Below are 21,416 nucleotides of genomic sequence, written 5' to 3' on the forward strand. Positions count from 1 at the left end.
TATCAGACATTTGATATGAAAATATGTCTTCCTAATCTATAAGCTGCCTTTGAATTTTGTTCAATGATTTCTGTCCCATGAAGAATCATTTTAGTTTGTTGTGGCTCCATTTTCTTTTCTTTCTTTTTTTTTTTCTTCTGAATAATTATTTATTGTCAAAGTGATGTACAGAGGGGTTACAGTTTCATATGTAAGGCAGTGGGTACATTTCTTGTACAATTTGTTACCTCCTCCCTCATTTCCCCCCTCCCCCTTCCCCTCTCTCCCCACGAGTTGTTCAGTTGGTTTACACCAAATGGTTTTATAAGTATTGCTTTTGGAGCCATTTGTCTTTTTATCCTTTGTCTCTCGATTTTGATATTCCCTTTCCCTTCCCTAGTTCTAATACCAATATATACAGTATCCAGGGTACTCAGATGAGATATAGTGATAGCATGGGGGCAACCACAGGCCCGGGATGCAAGAGGATCATCAACAACAACAACAAAAGGCAACGGTTTCCCATGATGTTGAAAGTAATTACAACAGTGATATAACACTCGTTTCTATAACATGGAGTTCATTTCACTTACCATCATCATATGCATTCATAAGGGCATAGCTATTGGGCTCTTGTGATCCTCTGCTGTGACTAGCCTAAACCTGTACTAATTATTCTCTATGAGGGAAACCATAGAGTCCCTGTTTCTTTGGTTCTGGCTTACTTCACTTAGTATAATTTTTTTCCAACTCCTTCCATTTCCTTATGAATGAAGCAATGTCTTTCTTTCTGATAGACACATAAAATTCCATTGAGTATATGTACCACATTTTCCTGATCCATTCATCTACTGAGGGGCATATTTTAGCAATGACAAATTGTGCTGCAATGAACATTGTTGTGCTGGTGATTTTGGTGTGTTCTTGTTTATAGTCTTTTGGGTAGATGCCCAAGAGTAGGGCTGCTGGGTTGTAGGGGAGCACTATGTTTAGCCTTCTGAGGAATCTCCATACCACTTTCCAGAGTGACTGAACAAGTTTACATTCCCACTAACAATGTAGTAGGGTTCCCTTTTGGCCACATCCCTACCAGCATCTGTTATTGTTAGTTTTCCTGATAATGGACATTCTTACTGGGGTGAGGTGGAATCGCAGTGTTGTTTTGATTTGCATTTCTTTTATGGTCACTGATGTAGAGCACTTCTTCATTTGTCTCTTGGCCATTCTCATTTCCTCTTCAGAGAAGTCTCTTTTTAGGTTTTTAGCCCAGTTGTTGAGGGGTCTGTTGGTTCTTTGAGGTTTGTTTTAGAGGAATTTAATTTTTTTTAGTTCTGTATATATTTTAGATATGAGGCCTTTGTCTGTTGTATGGCTGGTAAAGATCTTCTCCCTATTTGTGGGCTTTCTGTTTATCTTGTAAGCTATGTCCTTTGCCCTGCAGAAGCTCTGCAGTTTGATGCAGTCCCATTTGTCCAACCTTTCTTTGATTTGTTACATTTCTGCGGTTGTGGCTCCATTTTCTTAAGGAAATGATTTTTTTTTTTCACCTCTGCTGTGAAGTGAACTCAGAGCTTTGCATTTGCCTGGCTGACTGGTTCTCCACCACTTGAGCCATGCCTATAGGGAGGTGGAGACTTGCAGACTTTTCCTGCTTGGCCTGGCTTTGAACTGCTATCCTTGGGATCTCAGCTTTATATAAAAATAAAATTACAGATGTGAGCTTCTAGTGCTCAGCTGGAAGGTTTTTGTTTGTTTGTTTGTTTGTGGGACTTGAACTCAGGGCCTGGGAACTGTCCCTAACAGTTTTCACTCAAGGGTTTTGCTCTAGCACTTTGAGCCACAGCTCTACTGCTGGTTTTTTGGTGGTTAATTGGACATAAGAATCTTTTTTTTTTTTTTGCCAGTCTGTACTTGAGCACTGTTCCTGGCTTCTTTTTGCTCAAGACTTGAGCCACAGCTCCACTTCTGGATTTTTATGATTACGTTGTGCTAAGGAATCAAACACAAGGCTTCATGCATGCTAGGCAAGCATTCTACTGCTAAGCCATATTCCCAGCTCTGGACATAAAAATATTATGGACTTTCCTACCTGGGCTGGCTTTGAACTGTGATCCTCAGATCTCAACCTCTTGATTATCTCAGATTACAGGCATGAGCTACCAGTGACAGACTCACCTGGAAGTTTTATTTTTAGTAGTGTCCTAGTGCCACAGTGTTCATGAACTAATACTTGCAGAGATGATAGTTGGGAAACTGATGAGAGATGCTGTCCAGGTGTTGAAAGAGTTTGGAGCAGAACCAGGAAGACTCCTGTTTTCTAGATTTATCTCTAGGCTCCATTCCTCCAGGACATTCTGCTCTCAAGTTTAAACTCATATATACAATAGTGTACTTTTTATTACATTGGTGCTTGAAGTCAGCACTTCATAACCCTTGAACGATACCACCAGTTCTTTAGGTTATCTTTGATATAAGGTTTTGAGCTTCTTGCCTTTGCTGGTCTTGGACTAATTTTTATTGTGTCCTGGCAGCATCCCAAAGTATGGATGTCCTAAAGTTGTTGCTCCTGCCATTTTGTTTTCAGTCAGTTCCAGCATCTGAAAGTCCTGCCCAGTGATCTGTTGCCTCTCAGAGATATGCTCCTATGCCACTGCTGGTACTCCCTTCTGATCACACCCACCCAGACCCACTGGGATGTGAAGACAGGTGCCTTGGGCATGAAGAGGATTATAACAATGATCAGCAGTGCTCACCACTCTGACTCACTGAGTCATTATGTTGCAGGCTTCCTGGGTGGGGGTGTGTTATGGAAATATTCAGCAGCCCTTTCCCTTACTCTAGTGGAGCTTGGCAGGAAGTTACTTGCCTTTGTGGAAGCTGGCACCAGTCTCTTATCTAGTTTTCTTCTCATGTGGCTACTTCAGCGTGGAGTGAACTTCTTGGTGACCTCAGGATATGGCTGCCACAGCATGTTATCTGAGCTATCAGTCTGTGAATTATTTTCCTAAGATGGACTGGCAATTTTCCTTAGGGTTGAACTGTTTTGCCAATGGGTTAGATATGTAGGTACCACCAGGAGACCAAAAAGAAAAAAAAAAAACCCAAAACAAGACCAAAAAGAAAACAAAACAAAAAACAAACAAAAAAGGAAAAAATAAACAAGCATAAAAGGGATCTGGGTATTGAGTCTCATCTCTACAGGTGCTGCCACTCCTGTTGCATCTGAGCTGTATTTAAGTATGTTTTCTATTTTTTGACATCCTCACCTAAGCTGGCTTTCCCTTGTTAGCTCTGTGTCTCCTGTTGGGCCAAGGAGACACTGATTGTGGCTGCCAGCAATGCACCGTTTTTTCTCTTTAATATGTATAGCTTAAAATATTTTATATAAATATTAAAAATAAACTTAAAACTTTTCAAAATAACAAGTAAATAAAAATAACCTCTATAAACATGACTGCAATATGTATATCTTAACAAATTCTGTAGTTAATATCAAGCACTGTGAAGTTTAGGAAATAGAATATTAAATATTTATGTCCGACTTCATCTCCATTCTGTGACAAATAGGTTGAAGCTCAAGAAGAAAAGATACCCTCTCAGAAAGGATGAATGCAGCTGGAGAAATGAGGCTCTCACTGGATGACAAGGCCTGTCTAGATGCTTCTCCTTCTTGGTTTTGAACCCAGGTAGACAATGGTCATTTTCCACTTCCATGATATATAGGGCATTAATTTCACTGGCTCTCTGATGTAGGGATTTTTACTCTTTTAATTTCCCAATTAATTCTTTTCCATATGACTGAGCCTTCTGTGGGTTTTATAAAAGCAGAACATAAACACTGAAAATAAAGAAGTTGTGAACACAGAATTGTGTTCCTATCAGGATTCTCCAACAGTCATTGTCAATCAAGGATTGTTGCCACAAAAGTTTCTGTGGCAGAATAAAAGCTCCATGTTTGTCAGAGGTCTCTGTGGAGTGCCCTCTGTGACCTTGTGCTCAAAGACTTTCAATACTATTTTTTTCTTTTGGAGAATAAGTTAGCATTGATAATATGACAAAGAAGCTAGCTAATAAGATTTTTCTGTGTCATTTCCACACACAATGATACAATTGTTAGATATAATGTATTGTACTTTCACAAATTCTGGGAAAATTATTCTTTTTTTGATTCTGTAATTATCAATGTAAAAGGAAAGCTGATTCTGTGAGATTTCAATTTCCAGAGCTAACAGAGCTCTGACTTGATACCATCCTGGATGGCTCATGCTGTCCTAGGAAGGTTAGAGAGGAATGACAGTGTAGGCCCATAGGTACTTGGGAGAAAAAAATCTCACCGTGAGCAAAGTAGTTTTTCCATCTTTAAAATGTTGGTCTGGAGAGTCAACCTCTGCTTAGATGGACTATGAAAGCCAATAAACAAAGCAGAGGCCCAAATCTACTGTTTATGTTGGGGTTTCAACCCAGGGCCTTATATTTTAGCTTAGTCTTTGCACTTAAGTTTGGCACTCTACTACTTGAGTTGCTGCTCTGTGTGTGGCTTTTTGGTGGTTAATTGAACATATGAGCCAGTCCAGATTGTGGGTACATGGAACTTGCATACAATATTGATGAGAATGTAGGTAGTAAGCACAATGGAAGTTTCTTTTTTTTTTTTGGCCAGTCCTGGGTCTTGGACTCAGGGCCTGAGCACTGTCCCTGGCTTCTTCCCGCTCAAGGCTAGCTCTGCCACTTGAGCCACAGCGCCGCTTCTGGCCGTTTTCTGTATATGAGGTGCTGGGGAATCGAACCTAGGGCCTCGTGTATCCGAGGCAGGCACTCTTGCCACTAGGCTATATCCCCAGCCCAATGGAGGTTTCTTAAACAACTGAAAACAGAAGTATTTTATGATTCTACCATATTCTTGGCATTTATCAGTAGGAGAGTAAGTCCATATACAAGAGAAACATCTACCTATTCATAAGTGTTTGCTCTAGCTTTATATTTTATTAGTTCTCAAATAGCAATACAACACTTAAAATACCAAGAGAGTGATGAACACAAAATTTAGCCTGATAATTATATTTCAGGAGAGAAGAAAGGGGAAAATACAATTTGATAGTTACTAAAGAAAATACTTGTACATATAAATACATGTGTATAATACTTTGTACAACACACATGTTCATATTTATTGCAGCTCTGTTCATAACAGCTAAGTGGAGGAATCAGCTAAAAAACCCAACAACTGATAAATGGGAAAAGAGACTATTATATGTATATAACATGGAATATTGTTGATCCATAAGAAAAATGAAATTGTGTCATTTTTAGGTAAGTAGGGGGAGCTGGAGATCATGATGAGCAAGATAAATAAAGGTAAAAAGCCATGTTCTTGGGCTGGTAATATGGCCTAGTGATATAGTGAAGCCCTGGGTTCTATTCCTCAGTACCACATATATAGAAAAAGCCAGAGTGGAGTTGTGGCTTAAGCACTAGAGTGCTGGCCTTGAGCAAAAAGAATCCAGGGACAGTGCTCAGGTCCTGAGTTCAAGCCCCAGGACTGGCCAAAAAAAAAAAAAAAAGAAGGGAAAAATCCATGTTCTTTTCTCATCTGCAAGATCTAGACTTAAAGCTTCAAACACACACACACACACACACACACTCACAAATGGAAAGACACAATAGCCAATTAACACATGTTCAAAGGATCTTAGTATATCCTTCTCAAAAGAAGAAGTACAGCCAGGTGCCTGTAATCTTAGCTGCTCAGGAGCCTGAGATCTGAGAATCGCAGTTCAAAACTAGCCTGGGCAGGAAAAGTCTGTGAGACTCTTATCTCCAACTAACCACCAGAAAACCAGAAATGGCACCATGCTCAATTGATAGAATGCTATCCTTGAGCTGAAGAGTTCAGGGACAGTGCCCAGGCCTAGAGTTCAAGCCCTACAACCAAAAAATAAAAGAAGTACAAAAGGCTAATGAATACATGGAGAAATGTTCAACATCTCTGGCCAAAAGAAAATGCAAATCAAAATAACATTGATATTCTATCTTACTCAAATTAAAATGGCCATATTTAAGAACACAACAACAAATGCTAGCAAGGATATAGAACTCTTGTACACTGCTGGTGAAAATAAGCAATAATGCAATCAGTATTGCAATTATGCAACCAATTCCACAGAGCATTCAATATGAAAGGCAGTATAGAGGGTTCTCCAAAAACTGAAAACAGAGCTACCCTACTGTCCAGTGATACCACTCTTGGCCATTAATCTGAAGGAATGTAAGTCAGTATATAACAAAGGCACTGGTGTCAATGAACACTATGTTAATTGTAGAACTGTTGACAATACCCAAGCTGTGGAAACAGCCCAGATGCCATACAACTTACCAATGGATCAAGGAAAAATGGCATACATACACAATATATTATTATTCAACCATGAAATGAAAACTGTCATTTGCAGGAAAGTGGATAGGCCTGGAAATAATCACATTAAGTGAAGAAAGCCAGAAAGACAAAGGTTACATGTTTTTTCTCATATGTAAAAGGTAGACCTGAGAGAGGATATGCATATACACATACCAGACACACACACACACACACACACACACACACACACACACACTCACTCACACACATAGCTAACCTGATTAAAATGTGAAGTATGCATGTGTGAGACAGTACAGTAAAGCCCCTTTGGACAATTAATACACATTTTAGCAAAAATCAATATTAGGAAGTTGAAACATGCTGGTCTGGGTTATAGGTAGTAGTGGGAAGCTATCCATGAAGAGAGTGGGTGAAAGAGAGTGAATATGGTATACTGGTATTAGAAGTAGGAAATTGAAAGGGAATACCAAAATTGAGAGACACAGGGTAAAAAAAAGACAAACAACTACAAAAGCAATACTTGCAAAACTGTTTGGTGAAAGTGAACTGAACACCTCAGGGGGGGAAAGGGAAAGGGGGAGGAGGGAGGGGGCTATGAGGGACAGGGTAACAAACAGTACAGGAAATGTATCCAATGCCTAACATATGAAACTGTAACCTCTCTGTATATCAGTTTGATAATAAAATTTTGAAAAAAAAAGAGAGTGAATATGGTCAAAATATTTATGTACGTGTGCATCAAAATAAAATAATGAAAGTTGGTAAAACTGGTTTGGGAAGGATGAATGGGAAGAATGATGATGGGGGTGACTATGCTTAAGATTCATTGCATGCATTAAAGGATATGTTAAAATGAAGTCCTTTTGTACAATGAACTGATGATTATATATAAATATAAGGATAGATGTCCATATATATGGATATATGTATATAGAAATATATAATCTCCCTGCCTCCCTCCCTCTCTCTTGCTAAGACCTAAGACAGAGAGAGAGAGAAAGAAAGAGAGAGAGGATAAAGAGAGGAAAGGAGGATAATAGAGGACATGAAGGTACCTGTAGTTTTGTTTTAGAGATGAGGGGATGGGATGAAGACAGGAAAAGAAAAGAATGAAGAAGAAATAATATTGAAATGCATTGTGGCCCTGTATATGATTGTGGGACAAAGAACCTCACTGACAACTATTGATGATAGGAGGGTAAGGGGTACTGAGAATCAAAGAGAATTAGATGAAACTAATCTGACTACAGTATAATATATGCATTATGAATTACCATGGAAAAACTCCTTGTATAAATAAAATATGCTCAAAGAAAAACTCAGAAAACTAAAAAAAAATGCTGTGTTTAGAGGTGGATAGCAATAGGAGAGGGAGGTCTAGTGGATAAGATGTGTGAGGATGAAGAGGGCTGAAGTACTTAATAAGCATGTATGAAAAAAGAACAATGACAATCATTCAAATTGGTTTTAAGAAATAGAGATATAAAAAATGGAGCTCTTACAATATAGAATATTCTAGGAGAAAGTGTTTCTTTAGACATCATGGTGGTTAGGCTAAGCTAATGGACATTCATTTGGAGATGCAGACCTCCCAGCATGAACTGAAGTGTGCATGGGGCTGTTGTGTGTTATGTGGTTGTTTCAGGACACAGGCAGATCATCTGGCTTTGAAAGGCTTCCTCCTGTCCTGGAGTTGTAGGATCCTCTTCCATGCTGCCTTTACATCCTTGTTTCTCAGCGTGTAGATGAGTGGGTTGAGCAGTGGCGTGATGATACAGTAGAAGAAGGACATGAACTTGGCCTGAGTGCTGCTGGCAGGAGGCTGGAGGTACATGTAGATCAAAGTACATGGTGACAACCACCAAGTGAGAGCTGCAGGTGCTGAGTGCTTTGTGTCTTCCCTTAGCTGAAGGTAACTTCAGAACAGCTCTTGCAATGAGGGTGTAGGAGATGAGAACCAGCAAGGGAGCTATCAGTGCAAAAGGGATGGCACCCAACGTTAAGGAGAGGCCATTAGCAGTAGTGTCACCACAGGCCAGCTCTATTAGAGTAGGCACCTCACAGAAGAAGTGGTCGAGGGTATGATGCCCACAGAGGGGAAGCTGGAGGGTGAGTGTGGCCTGAAGCAAGGAATTGGCCAGGCCACTGGACCATGATACAGCTGTCAGCCACACACATGCCCAGGGATGCATGATGAGACTGTATCTGAGAGGATGGCAGATTGCCACATAGCGATCAAAGGCCATCACTGCTAACAGGGCACATTCAGTACAACCTGTTCAGTGGAAGAGGTAGGCCTGTGTGATGCATCCCCAGGAGGAAATTGTCTTCTCTGGACCCCAGAGATTGACCAGTAGCTGTGGCACAATGGTACATGTGACACACAGGTCCAGCAGAGAGAGATTATCCAGGAAGAAGTACATGGGTGTCTGGAGCCTGAGCTCCATTATAGAAAGGAGGATGATGGAGCTGCTGCCTGTGAGGGTGAGGGTGTAGGAGACCAGGACCACTGCAAAAAGGAGGATCTGCAGCCATGGATACTCTGAGAAGCCCAACAGGATAAATGTATTGGGGAAACTCACATTTTCTCCTGCCATGGTTTTTAAGGAAAGAGAACCTGTGAAGATAAAACATGACTTTTTCATTTCTAAAACTCCATGGTAGCATTCCAGAGTCACATGGTTTAGTAATATTACCACCATGACTTTTTAAAATTTTTTTTTTCAAATTTGTATTATCAAACTGATGTACAGAGAGGTTATAGTTTCATATGTTAGGCATTGGATACATTTCTTGTACTGTTTGTTACCTCGTCCCTCATTGCGGGGCTAGATCTCCGGCAGGAGGTAAGCGTGAACGACGCGCACAGGAACACACGCCGGGAGGACAAGCTTGAAGCAGGTCTCCTTTATTGTTGTGCAGATCAGGGATTATATAGCCCCTAGCAACCTCCACCTCCTGAGTCCTCTCTGGCCAATCACCTAGCAGGGAGTTGATGTAAGGCACTAGTGGCGGGCACCAATTGGTCCCCCGGGGGAGTGTAGGGAGCTTGGACAAATCATGGCCGGCACTCCGGGCAGACGTGCCTGTGGGCTACGTATCCAAGAGCAGGAAGTGTTCTCAGAACCAAATTAATGAAGTAAAGAAGTCCATACAGGACCTAAAAGAAAATTATAGCAAAGACATGGAAACCATCAAGAAACACCGGTCAGAAGGAAGGGAGATTCGAAATCAAGTAGCTAGCCTACAGAGCAGACTCAATGAAGCAGAGGATCGAATCTCAGGGACTGAAGATTCTCTAGAATCCATGGAGAAAGAACAAAAAACAATACAAAACCAATCCAATCGGCAAAACAAATCACTCCAGGAGCTCCAAGGTACAATCAGGAAGCTCAATTTAAGGTTAACAGGGGTTGAGAAAAACCTACAGAAAGTCAATGGAATAGGCAACCTATTAAACAGAATATTAGCTGAGCACTTCCCAAATATCCAGAAGGATAGGCCCATCCAGATACAAGAAGCATTTAGAACCCCACATGGACCAGACTAGAAAAGGACATCTCAATGACACATTGCAATCAAAACAGGATCAATAGAGTTCAAGGAAAGAATCCTTAAAGATGCTAGGGAGAAGAAAATAATCACATATAAAGGAAAACCAATCAGAATTACCCCAGACTTTTCAGCAGAGATGATGAAAGCAAGGAAAGCCTGGAATGAGGTATACCACACCCTAAATAAAAATAACTATCAACCAAGAATAGTATCCAGCTAAACTCTCATTCATAGCCGAAGATCAAATAAAAGTCTTCCACAGTAAGGAAAAACTGAAACAATATATCTCCACCAAACCAGTTTTACAGAAAATCCTCAAGGATGTACTACACGCGGAAAATAATCAAGATCACAATACAGACAGAGAAATGAACCCTAAATAGAAAACCAGAATATTAGATCAAGAATTGGGAAGACACAGCTTTTAACAAGATAGCTATAATGAAAGGAACAAATGATTGTAGAGAGCTGCGAGCAGCTGCGCCCTGATGGCGCCGGCTTCCGCCCTCCGCCCTCCCAACGGCGAGTGCTCTCTGTGATAAACAACTCCTAATATGGCTAAAGCTTGGACTCTGGCTTGCTTCCGCGTACCTGGACCTATTGGTAATCCCCACGTAGCTTACCGGGATTGGCTACCCAGTTGGCACTTAAGGCCAAGCGGGAAGCTCCCCGGGGGGGGGGAAGCCCCCAAGAGAGAGAGAGAGAGAAGACTGCTTCAAGGTTCTGGAATAAACTGCTTAGAGAAGAATCCGGCGTTGAGTCTTCCTTGCTGGTCGAGGCGGATGTGACAAATGATCATCTCACAATCCTAACTCTCAACATTAATGAACTTAATTCTCCAATTAAACGACATAGGCTCATAAGTTGGATCAAAAATCAAGATCCAGCTTTCTGCTGCCTCCAAGAGATACATCTATCCAGCAAAAACAAACATCTTCTAAAAGTGAAAGGCTGGAATAAAATCTACCAAGCAAGCAGCCCCCATAAGCAGGCTGGAGTTCAATCCTAGTATCAGATAAAATTGACTTCAAATTAAAAATGGTAAGAAGAGACAAAGAAGGGTACTACATACTCATAAAGGGTCTCTCCTACAGGAGGATTTAACCATCCTAAATATCTACACCCCAAATACAGGAGCACCCAACTTCATCAAACAAACACTACTGACTTTAAAAACACTCATAGACCCAAACACATTGATAGATGGAGACTTTAACACTCCATTGTCACCTCTGGACAGATCAACATGCCAAAAACTGAGCAAAGAAACCACAGAACTAAACAACTGCATAGGCAAACTAGACTTAACTGACATCTACAGAATATTCCATCCAGCAACACATTCTTTTCAGCAGCATTCTTTTCAGCAGTGCATGTAACATTCTCCAAAATAGGTCACATCTTAGGACACAAAGAAAATCTGTTCAAATTCCGAAGTATCAAAACCATTCCCTGCATTTTTTTCAGACCACAATGGAATAAAATTAGAGGTCAACTCAAACAGCCACCACGGAAAATCCTACAATTCATGGAGACTAAACACACTGCTGAACCATCAGTGGGTCATTGAAGAAATTAGAACAGAAATTCAAATGTTTATGGAATTAAACCAAGATGAGCACACAAAGTACCAGATCCTTTGAGACACAGCAAAGGCAGAATTCAGAGGAAAATTTATATCTCTGAGTGCCTACATCAACAAACTGGAGAAGGAGCAATTCAACAACTGATGGAAGCACCTTAAGCTCCTCGAAAGAGAACAACAAGCCAAACCCCAAGCCAATAGAAACAGGCAATAGAAATAGAAACGGCAATAAGAGATCTCCCATCCAAGAGAAGCCTGGGAGCAGACAGATTCACAGCAGAATTCTACAAGGCATTCAAAACAGAACTCACATCAGTATTTCTCAAACTCTTCAATGAACTTGAAAGTGAAAGTTTGCTACCAAACACATTCTATGATGCCAGTATAACCCTCATCCCCAAACCAGTCAGGGACTCATCACGGAAAGAGAACTATAGACTGATTTCCCTGATGAACATTGATGCAAAAATTCTGGACAAAATTCTGGCCAATCAACTTCAACAAGTCATCAAAAAAAATCATACACCATGATCAAACCGGATTCATCCCATGGATGCAAAGTTGTTCAATATCTGCAAGTAATTAATGTAATCCACCACATCAACTGGAGCAAGGTAAAGAATCACATGGTTATATCTCTAGATGTGTAAAAGGCGTTCGATAAAATTTAGCACCTATTTATGATAAAAGTCCTGGAAAAACTGGGATTCCAGGGAACATTCCTGAATATAATAAAAGCAGTCTATGACAAAGCAACAGCAAGCATAATTCTAAATGGTGAAAAGCTAAAGCCATTCCCTTTAAAATCAGGAGCAAGACAGGGATGTCTGCTCTCTCCTCTCCGCTTCAACACAGTACTAGAATTCCTAGCCAGAGCAATTAGGCAAGAAGAAAACATAAAGGGGATCCAAATAAGAAAAGATGAAGTTAAGTTTTCTCTCTTCGCAGATGAGATGACCCTATACCTAAAGAACCCCATGGACTCTACTCCCAAGCTACTAGAGCTGATGCAAAACTTTGGCAAAGTAGCAGGATATAAAATAAACTCTCAAAAATCAATGATCATTCTATATGCCAATGACCCGAAGACCAAGGCCAAAACCAGGAAAGCAACTCCTTTTGCAATAGCCTAAAATAACATGAAATACCTAGGAATAACCTTAACCAAAGAAGTGAAAGACCTCTATGATGAGAACTTTAAAAACATGAAAAACAAAATTAAGGCAGAACTAAGGAAATGGAAAAACCTCCCATGCTCCTGGATTGGGAGGATTAATATAGTCAAAATGGCAATATTACCAAAGGCTATCTACAATTTCAATGCAATACCCACTAATATCCCAACACCATTTTTTAATGAAATAGAGGAAGCAATCCAGAAATTCATATGGAACAATAAAAGACCCCGAACAGCAAAAATAATCCTAAGCATAAAAATCAGTGCTCAAGGAATTACAATACCAAACTTCAAGCTATATTATAAAGCTATAGTAATGAAAACAGCTTGGTATTGGCACAGGAACAGGCCTGAAGATCAATGGAACAGATCTGAAGACCCAGAAATCAACTCGCAGAACTATGCCTACTTAATCTTTAATAAAGGAGCCAAAAAAATAGGATGGAAGAAAGATAGCCTCTTTAACAAATGGTGCTGGCAAAACTGGTTCAACACATGCAACAAACTAAAACTAGATCCTTATATATTACCCTGCACCAAAATCAATTCCAGATGGATCAAAGACCTTGAAATAAAAACAGATACTCTGAAAACACTACAAGAAGAAGTAGGACAAACACTTGGGCTCCTTGGCACAGGATGAAACTTCCTTAATAAAGGCCCAGAAATGCTACAAATCAAAGAAAGGATGGACAAATGGCACTGCATCAAATTGCAGAGCTTCTGCAGGGCAAAGGACATAGCTTGCAAGATAAACAGAAAGCCCACAGATTGGGAAAAGATCTTTACCGGTCATACAACGGACAAAGGTCTCATATCTAAAATATATGCAGAACTAAAAAAATTAAATTCCTCCCAAACAAATCCTCAAAGAACCAATGGTCCCCTCAACAAGTGGGCTAAAGACTTAAAAAGAGACTTCTCTGATGAGGAAACTAGAATGGCCAAGAGACACATGAAGAATTGCTCAACATCACTGGCCATAAAAAAATGCAAATCAAACAACATTGAGACTCCACCTTACCCTAGTAAGAATGTCATATATCAAGAAAACTAACAATAACAAATGTTGGAGGGGATGTGGCCAAAAGGGAACCCTACTTCATTGTTGGTGGGAATATGAACTGGTTCAGCCACTCTGGAAAACGTTATGGAGATTCCTCAGAAGGCTAAACATAGAGCTCCCCTATGGTTCAGCAGCCCCACGTTTCGGCATCTACCCAAAAGACTACAAACAAGAACACATTAAAGCCACCAGCACAACAATGTTCATTGCAGCACAATTTGTCATGGCTAAAATATGGAACCAACCCAGATGCCCCTCAGTTGATGAGTGGATCAGGAAAATGAGGTACATACACACAATGGAATTTTATGCCTCTATCAGGAAGAATGACAGTGCCCCATTTGTAAAGAAATGGAAGAACTTGGAAAAAATTATACTAAATGAAGTGAGCCAGACCCAAAGAAACATGGACTCTATGGTCTCCCTCATAGGGAACAATTAGTACAGGTTTAGGCTAGTCACAGCAGAGGATCACAAGAGCCCAATAGCTATGCCCTTATGAACACATAAGATTATGCTAAGTAAAATGAACTCCATGTTATAGAAATGAGTGTTATATCCCTGTTGTAATTACTTTCAGCATGTCATGTGAAACAGTAGCTTCGTTTGTTGATGATCCTCTTGTATCCCCTTCCTGTGGTAGTACCCGCGCTGTCTATCTCATCTGAGTACTCTGGATACTGTATATATTGGTATTAGAACTAGGGAAGTGAAAGGGAGTATCAAAATCGAGAGACAAGGGATTAAAAAGACAAAGGACTCTAAAAGCAATACTTACAAAACCATTTGGTATAAATCATCTGAACAACTCATGGGGGGAGAGGGAAAGGGGGAGGGGGGAGAGGGGAATGAGGGAGGAGGTAACAAATAGTACAAGAAATGTACCCATGGCCTAATGTATGAAACTGTAAAAAAATTAAAAAATTAAAAATTAAAAAAAAATAACAGAGGCAGAGTGAACCACTAAAAAATAAAAAAAAAAAAAAGGAAAGTAATTGAGATGTTCTGTGTTGCCTGGATTTTGAAGTTCTTAGCAGAGGCAATAGTATGACATCCATGAAATATTGTATTTTACAATATTATTATTCTTTATATATATTTTAATTTTATTTTATTGTGAAGGCGATGTACATTGTGATTAGTTATATATGTAAGGTAGTGATTACATTTCTTGTCAAACTTGTACAATACTACTATTCTTGAAATGCACTTTTCTCCACATTGCAAATCTAAATCATTTGCAGTCCTTCTGAGACAGAGAAATGAAGAAGCAAGGAAGAGGAAAAAGAAAACAAGTAAAATGTTCAAAAAGACTTTTCACATATGACCCTGAAGAGGATCATAAATAGCCCTTTGGAAACAGCCTTATGGACCTGGAAGAAAATGTGTTAGAGTGCCATTTACAATATCTAATATGTCTCTGAAGAATAACAGTCAAAATTAGATGCCCTGTAATTATTGACCCTTTGAGGTGACATAGTATAAGGGCTGGTCATAGGAGTAGAGTCAAATAAGTATACGATTAGTTAGTAAAATAGCAACCAACATAGGTAAGAATATCACTAATGTAGGCCATTGTCTCTCTCTCTCCTTCTCCCTCTGAGAATACTCACACCCTGCTAGAGTGTGCCCTTGCCATTCTGCTAGTCTGTTTGGTTTTCGTCTGTCTGCTTGCCTGCTTATTTACTTACTCAATAAAGCTGCACCAAGTTTTTTTTTTTTAATAATTACTTACTTATTGTCAAAGTTATGTACATAGAGGTTGCAGTTTCCTGTGTAAGGCAGTGGGTACATTTCTTGTACAGTTTGTTACCTCCTCCCTCATTTTCCCTCTCTTCCTCCCCCTTTCCCTCTCCTCCTGTGAGCTGTTCAGTTGGTTTACATCAAATGGTTTTGTAAGTATTGCTTTTGGAGTAATTTGTCTTTTTGTCCTTTATCTCTCTATTTTGATATTCTCTTTCCTTTCCCTAGTTCTAATACCAGTATATACAGTATCCAGAGTACTCAGATGAGACACAGTGATAGCACAGAGACAACCACAGGAAGGGGATACAAGAAGATCATCATCAACAACAACAAAAGGCTACGGTTTCCCACGGTATGTTGAAAGTAATTACAACAGTGATATAACACTCGTTTCTATATCATGGAGTTCATTTTACTTATGTGTTCATAAGGGCATAGCTATTGGGCTCTTGTGATCCTCTGCTGTGACTAGCCTAAACCTGTACTAATTATTCTCTATGAGGGAAACCATAGAGTCCTTGTTTCTTTGGGTCTGGCTCACCTCATTTAGTATAATTTTTTCAAAGTCCTTCCATTTCCTTACGAGTTGCACCAAGTTTTCTTTAAAAAAAAGTGTAGGGAAACACAGATGCATGTCTCTCTAAAATACATTCTGTAGAGGCTGGAGCTCTCTTACTTGACTTATACTCCACTTCTGGCTTTTTTTTTTTTTTTTGGCTGGTTAATGGGAGAGAATTCTCATAGACTTTTGTGCCTGGGATAGATTTGAACCATGATTTTCAGATCACCATTCCTGATGTGGAAAAGATGTAACACTCAACTAGCTATTCAAAAACACAGTGAGTGGGACTGGGAATATGACCCAGTGGTAAAGTGCTCGCCTTGTATAGATGAAGCCCTGGATTCGATTCCTCAGCAACACATATATAGAAAAATACAGAAGTGGCACTGTGGCTCAAGTGGTAGAGTAGTAGCCTTGAGCCAAAAGAAGCCAGGGACAGTGCTCAGGCCCTGAGTTCAAACCCCAGGACTGTCAGGAAAACAAAACAAAACACTACGGTGAGGTAGTTCATCTCTCAAGGTCTCTGAATATAAAACACTGGACTGTCACCATGAGGCCCTCAGAGAAGGGACTGTGACAGTTCTTGACATCACTGCAGAAAGCATTTAAGAACAAGTTAGATATTAGATTTAAGTATATTCATTCATAACTAAGAAAAGTGCATGCTCAAAAAGGTAGGATGAGGTCTGAGAATGTGGTTTAGTGGTAGAGTGCTTTCCTAGCATGCATGAAGCCCTGGGTCTGATTCCTTAGTACCACAGAAAAAACTTGAAGTGGCACTGCAGTTCAAGTGGTGGAGTGTTAGCCTCGAGCAAAAGCAATTCAGGGACAGTGCCAAGGCCCTGAGTTCAAGCCCCAGGACTGGCAAAAGAAAAAAAAAAGATAGAATGAGTCATATGCTAGTGGTACATGCCTGAAAATCATAACTACTCAGAAGGCTAAGTTCTGGTGCTCTACCACTTGAGCCACAGCTCCACTTCTGTTAATTTTGTAGTTATAGAAATAAAAGTCTCACAGAAGTAGCTTTGAACTGTAATCATTAGATGTCAGCTTTCAGAGAAGCTAGGATTATAGGTATGAACTACTGTCATTGAGCTTACTTTAATGTTTTTTGGTGATACTGGGGCTTAAACCTTTGCTTCGCTGGCTAGCACTCTATTATAGGTGTGACGCCTCCATTCCAGCCTTTTGCTGATCAATTGGAGGTAGAGGCTCAGACTTTTCTGCCTGTGCTGGTTTTGAAACTTGATTGTCTGTTTCTCAGCCTCCAAAATAGAATTGAAAGTATGAGCCATCAGTACCCAGTTGATTTCAATTGGTGATTGTACACCTGGGTGGAATTGCTGTCTCCTCTAGGGTATGTATGTATGTATGTATGTATGTACGTATGTATGCATGCATGCATGCATGCATGTATGTGTGTATGTATATATGTTTGCATGCAATTCATTTTTATTTATGTTGCATTCCAGGGGAGCTTTATTATTTTTGATTCCTACCAAGTGGTTCCTGCCTATCCGTATAAGACTTAACGTCTCTCCTATTTTCTCTTGCAGTAGTTTCAGAGTTTGGGGTCTGAGGTCTTTGATCCACTTGGAATTGATATTAGTACATGGTGACAAGCAAGGGTGTACTTTTAGTTTTCTGCATTTGTCTGCCCAGTTTCCCCAGAACTAATTGTTGAAGAGGCTATGTTTTTTCCACTGTATTTCTTTGGTTCTATTGTCAAATAGATGACTATACGTATGTGATTTTATTTCTGGGTCTTCTGATCTGTTCCATTGGTCTTCAGGTCTATTTTTGTGCCAGTACCAAGCTGTTTTTGTTATTATGGCTCTGTAATAGAGTCTGAGGTCTGATATGTTAAAAGCATTTATGGTAAAAGCTTTGGAGAAACTAGGACTATAAGGAACATTCCTTAAAACAATAAAGGCTATATACCACAGACTAACAGCTATACTGAATGGAGAAAAACTAAAAGCATTTCCCCCCAAATCAGAAACAAGGCAAGAATGCCTACTATCTCCACTCCTCTTCAATATAGTTCTGGAATTCTTACCCAGAGCAATAAAGCAAAAAAAAAAAAAAAAAAAAGGACATAAAAGGTATTCATATAGGGAAAGAAGAAATTAAACTATCCTTAGTTGCAGATGACATGGCCTTATATCTAAAGGACCCAAAAAACTCTACCCTCAAATTGCTAGAACTGATCAATCACTTTGGGAAAGTATCAGAATGCAAAATTAAAATCAGTAGCCTTTCTGTATGTCAACAATGTACAACCAGAAAGGGAAGTCATGAAAACACCTCCATTTTCAATAGCCTAAAAAATGCCTAGGAAATAACATATGAAACTGTAACCTCTCTGTAAATCACTTTGACAAATAAATCTAAAAATAAAATAAAATAAAATGCCTAGGAATTAACCTAACCAAAGATGTAAAAGAGGCTAGGTGCCAGTGGCTCACACCTGTAATCCTAGCTACTCGGAGGCTGAGATCTGATGATCATGGTGATCATGGTTTGAAGTCAGCCCAGGCAGGAAACTCAGTGAGACCTTTTATTTTTTTTTTTCTTCAATCCTGGGCTTGGATTCTGGGCCTGGGCTCTGTCCCCGAGCTTATTTTGCTCAAGACTAGTACTCTACTACTTGAACCACAGCACCACTTCTGGCTTTTTCTGAGTAATTTATTGGAGATAAGGGTCTCATGTACTTCCTGTCTGGGCTGGCTTTAAACTGTGATCCTCAGATCTCAGCCTCCTGAGTAGCTAGGATTACAAACATATGCTTCCAGTGTCTGGTTTCTCAGTGAGACTACAATAAACTCAAAAAAGCCAGAAGTGGCACTGTGGTTCAAGTAGTAGAGCACTTGCCTTGAGCAAAAGAAGCTCAGGGACAGCTCTAAGGCCCAGAGTTCAAGCTCCCAAGCTGACAAAAAAAAATAGATCTTTATAGCAAAAACTGTAAAAAAATTGAAGAAATAATCATAGAGGACACCAGGAAATATAAATATCTTCCCTGTTCATGGATAGGTAGAATTAATATTGTGAAAATGGTCATACTGTCAAAAAGGATATATAAATTCAATGCAATCCTCATAAAAATCCCAATCATGTTTTTTACTGGGACAGATAAAACAATACAAAAATTCATATGGAACAACAAAAGACATAGAATAGACAAAGTAATTCTAGGCAAAAAAGTAATTTATTTTAATATATGTATGTATATTTGTTATTGTAAAGGTGATATACAGAGGGATTATAGTTATGTAAGTCAGGCAATGAGTACATTTCTTTTCCTTTTCTTTTTTTAATTTGCCAGTCCTGAGGTTTGAACTCAGGGCCTGAGCACTCCCTGGCTTCTTTTTGCTCAAGGCTAGCACTCTACTACTTGAGCCACAGCACCACTTCTGGTTTTTTCTATATATATGTGGTGCTGAGGAATCGAACCCAGGCCTTCATGTCTGCGAGGCAAGCATTTTACCATTGGGCCATACTTTCAGGTCCAGTACATTTCTTTTTATTTATTTATTTATTTATTAATTGAACACAATTTTTTTTGACAAGGTGTTGTGCAAAACAGTACATTTCTTTTTGAACATTATCACCTCTGCCCTTTATCTCTTTCAGTTTTTCCCTGTAGTCCCCACAGACTAGTTGTATATTTCATTTCCAACAGTGTCTACAGAGTATCACTGCTGCATTTGTTCACCTTTTGTCCCACCCTTTCTGTCCTCCCCAGATACATTTACAAGCAAGACAAAAGGTAAAGAAAACAAAAACAGCTACCAAGAAAAAACAAACCCTCTTGCTTGAATTTCTTGGAGTTAATTTCAATAAATATTATTTTATATGTTCATGTGCGCATAGTTATTGAGCCTTGGTGATCTCTCCTAAGAACATCCTCCTTTGATCTCAAAGGAGGTCTCAAGCCTCATGACTGGAATGTCTAGATACCTGTATAATCCATCATGTTCCATCGTATTTTTTTAACCATCCAATGTGTTTTATTGTAAATTTATTTATTTATTTTGGTCAGTTGTGGGGCTTGAACTCAGGGCATGGGTGCTGTCCCTGAGCTCTTTTGTGCAAGGCCAATGCTCTACCACTTTGAGTCACAGTTCTACTTCTGTTTTTTGAAAGTGGTTAATTGGAGGTCAGAGTCTCATGGGGACTTTTCTGCCCAGGCTGGCTTTGAACTGTGATCCTCAGAACTCAGTGTCCTGAGTACTCAGCTAGGATCTCAGAGGTGAGCTACTGTTGCCTAGCTACTTGTAGATTTACCACAAATGAGAGAAATAAATCCTATGTTTTTGTGTCTGGTTTACTGTGCTTAATATAATTTTTCCACTTGTTTCTATTTCCTTATGATTGGTACAATATCATTCTTTCTGGTGGAAGAGTAGAATTCCATGGTGGTGTATACCACATTTCTTCCAATGTGCTCTCTACACATTTCTCCCTTCCCTCCCAGGGAACAGTCAATTCTATGTTTTTTCTGGTTGCTGGTGCTTACAGTTCCTTGTTTCATTTCCTGAAATATATTTTCTTGGTGATTTCTATTACCTCATGTTTCAATTTGTTGATTTTTATCATGGTCTGCCTTTGGATTTCTCTAGTAGAAATTTAACAACCATTAAGGTACATCTTATTTTCATATATCTTTTTTGTTTGATTTTATGTTTTTTGCTTCTTTATTGCTATTTCCATTGTATTCAGATAGTCACTCCTTTATCTCACATTTCTTTTTCCATAATTTAAGTCACCTGGACTCTACTGTGCTCTAGATCCCCCTCCCTCCCTCTCTCCGTCCCTCCCTCTCTCCGTCCCTCCCTCCCTTCCTCCCCCCTCCCTCCCTTCCTCCCTCTCTCCCTTTTCTTCCTCTCTCTCCTTTTCTTTCCTCTGTCTCTCCCTCCCCTATCTCCCTTTCAGCCTTCTGAGTAGTTAAGATTACATGTAGGGCCAATAAAATGACAGCATTGTTAATTTGGCTTTTTATAAACCATCATGGGGAATATATCTGTCACATATACACATTATCATATTTTATATTAGCATAAATTGCACAAAGGATTTTTATTGTGATAGTCACAATTTGTACCTAATGTACTTTGATTAAATCCATTCCATCTATGTCACTGTGTCCCTTTTTAACAGTTTTTTTCCTCCGTCTCATTGTACTATTTCCATACATATATGTAATATAATATTCATTCCTTGCCACCCTCTATTTTCCCAATGTATTTTATTTAAAAAATTGCTAGCATGTATTAATTGTACAAATGCTTTTCATTGTGATTATCTATACATGCATATAATGTACTTTGAATAAATTCACCCCTCTGTGACCCTTTCATAAACCTCCTG

At 39.4% G+C, this 21,416-nt stretch overlaps 1 protein-coding gene and 1 pseudogene across 1 annotated transcript in view; both read right to left on the minus strand.

Moving 5' to 3' along the window:
• LOC125359901 (olfactory receptor 2B11) overlaps positions 1-21,416 on the minus strand; it is a 50,423-nt gene that overhangs the window by 15,815 nt on the left and 13,192 nt on the right. The gene's annotated exons all lie outside the window — the stretch shown is intronic.
• Positions 8,013-8,952, minus strand: LOC125359798 (annotated as a pseudogene).

This window comes from Perognathus longimembris, chromosome 11, assembly GCF_023159225.1.
Source record: "Perognathus longimembris pacificus isolate PPM17 chromosome 11, ASM2315922v1, whole genome shotgun sequence".
Taxonomy (NCBI): domain Eukaryota; kingdom Metazoa; phylum Chordata; class Mammalia; order Rodentia; family Heteromyidae; genus Perognathus; species Perognathus longimembris.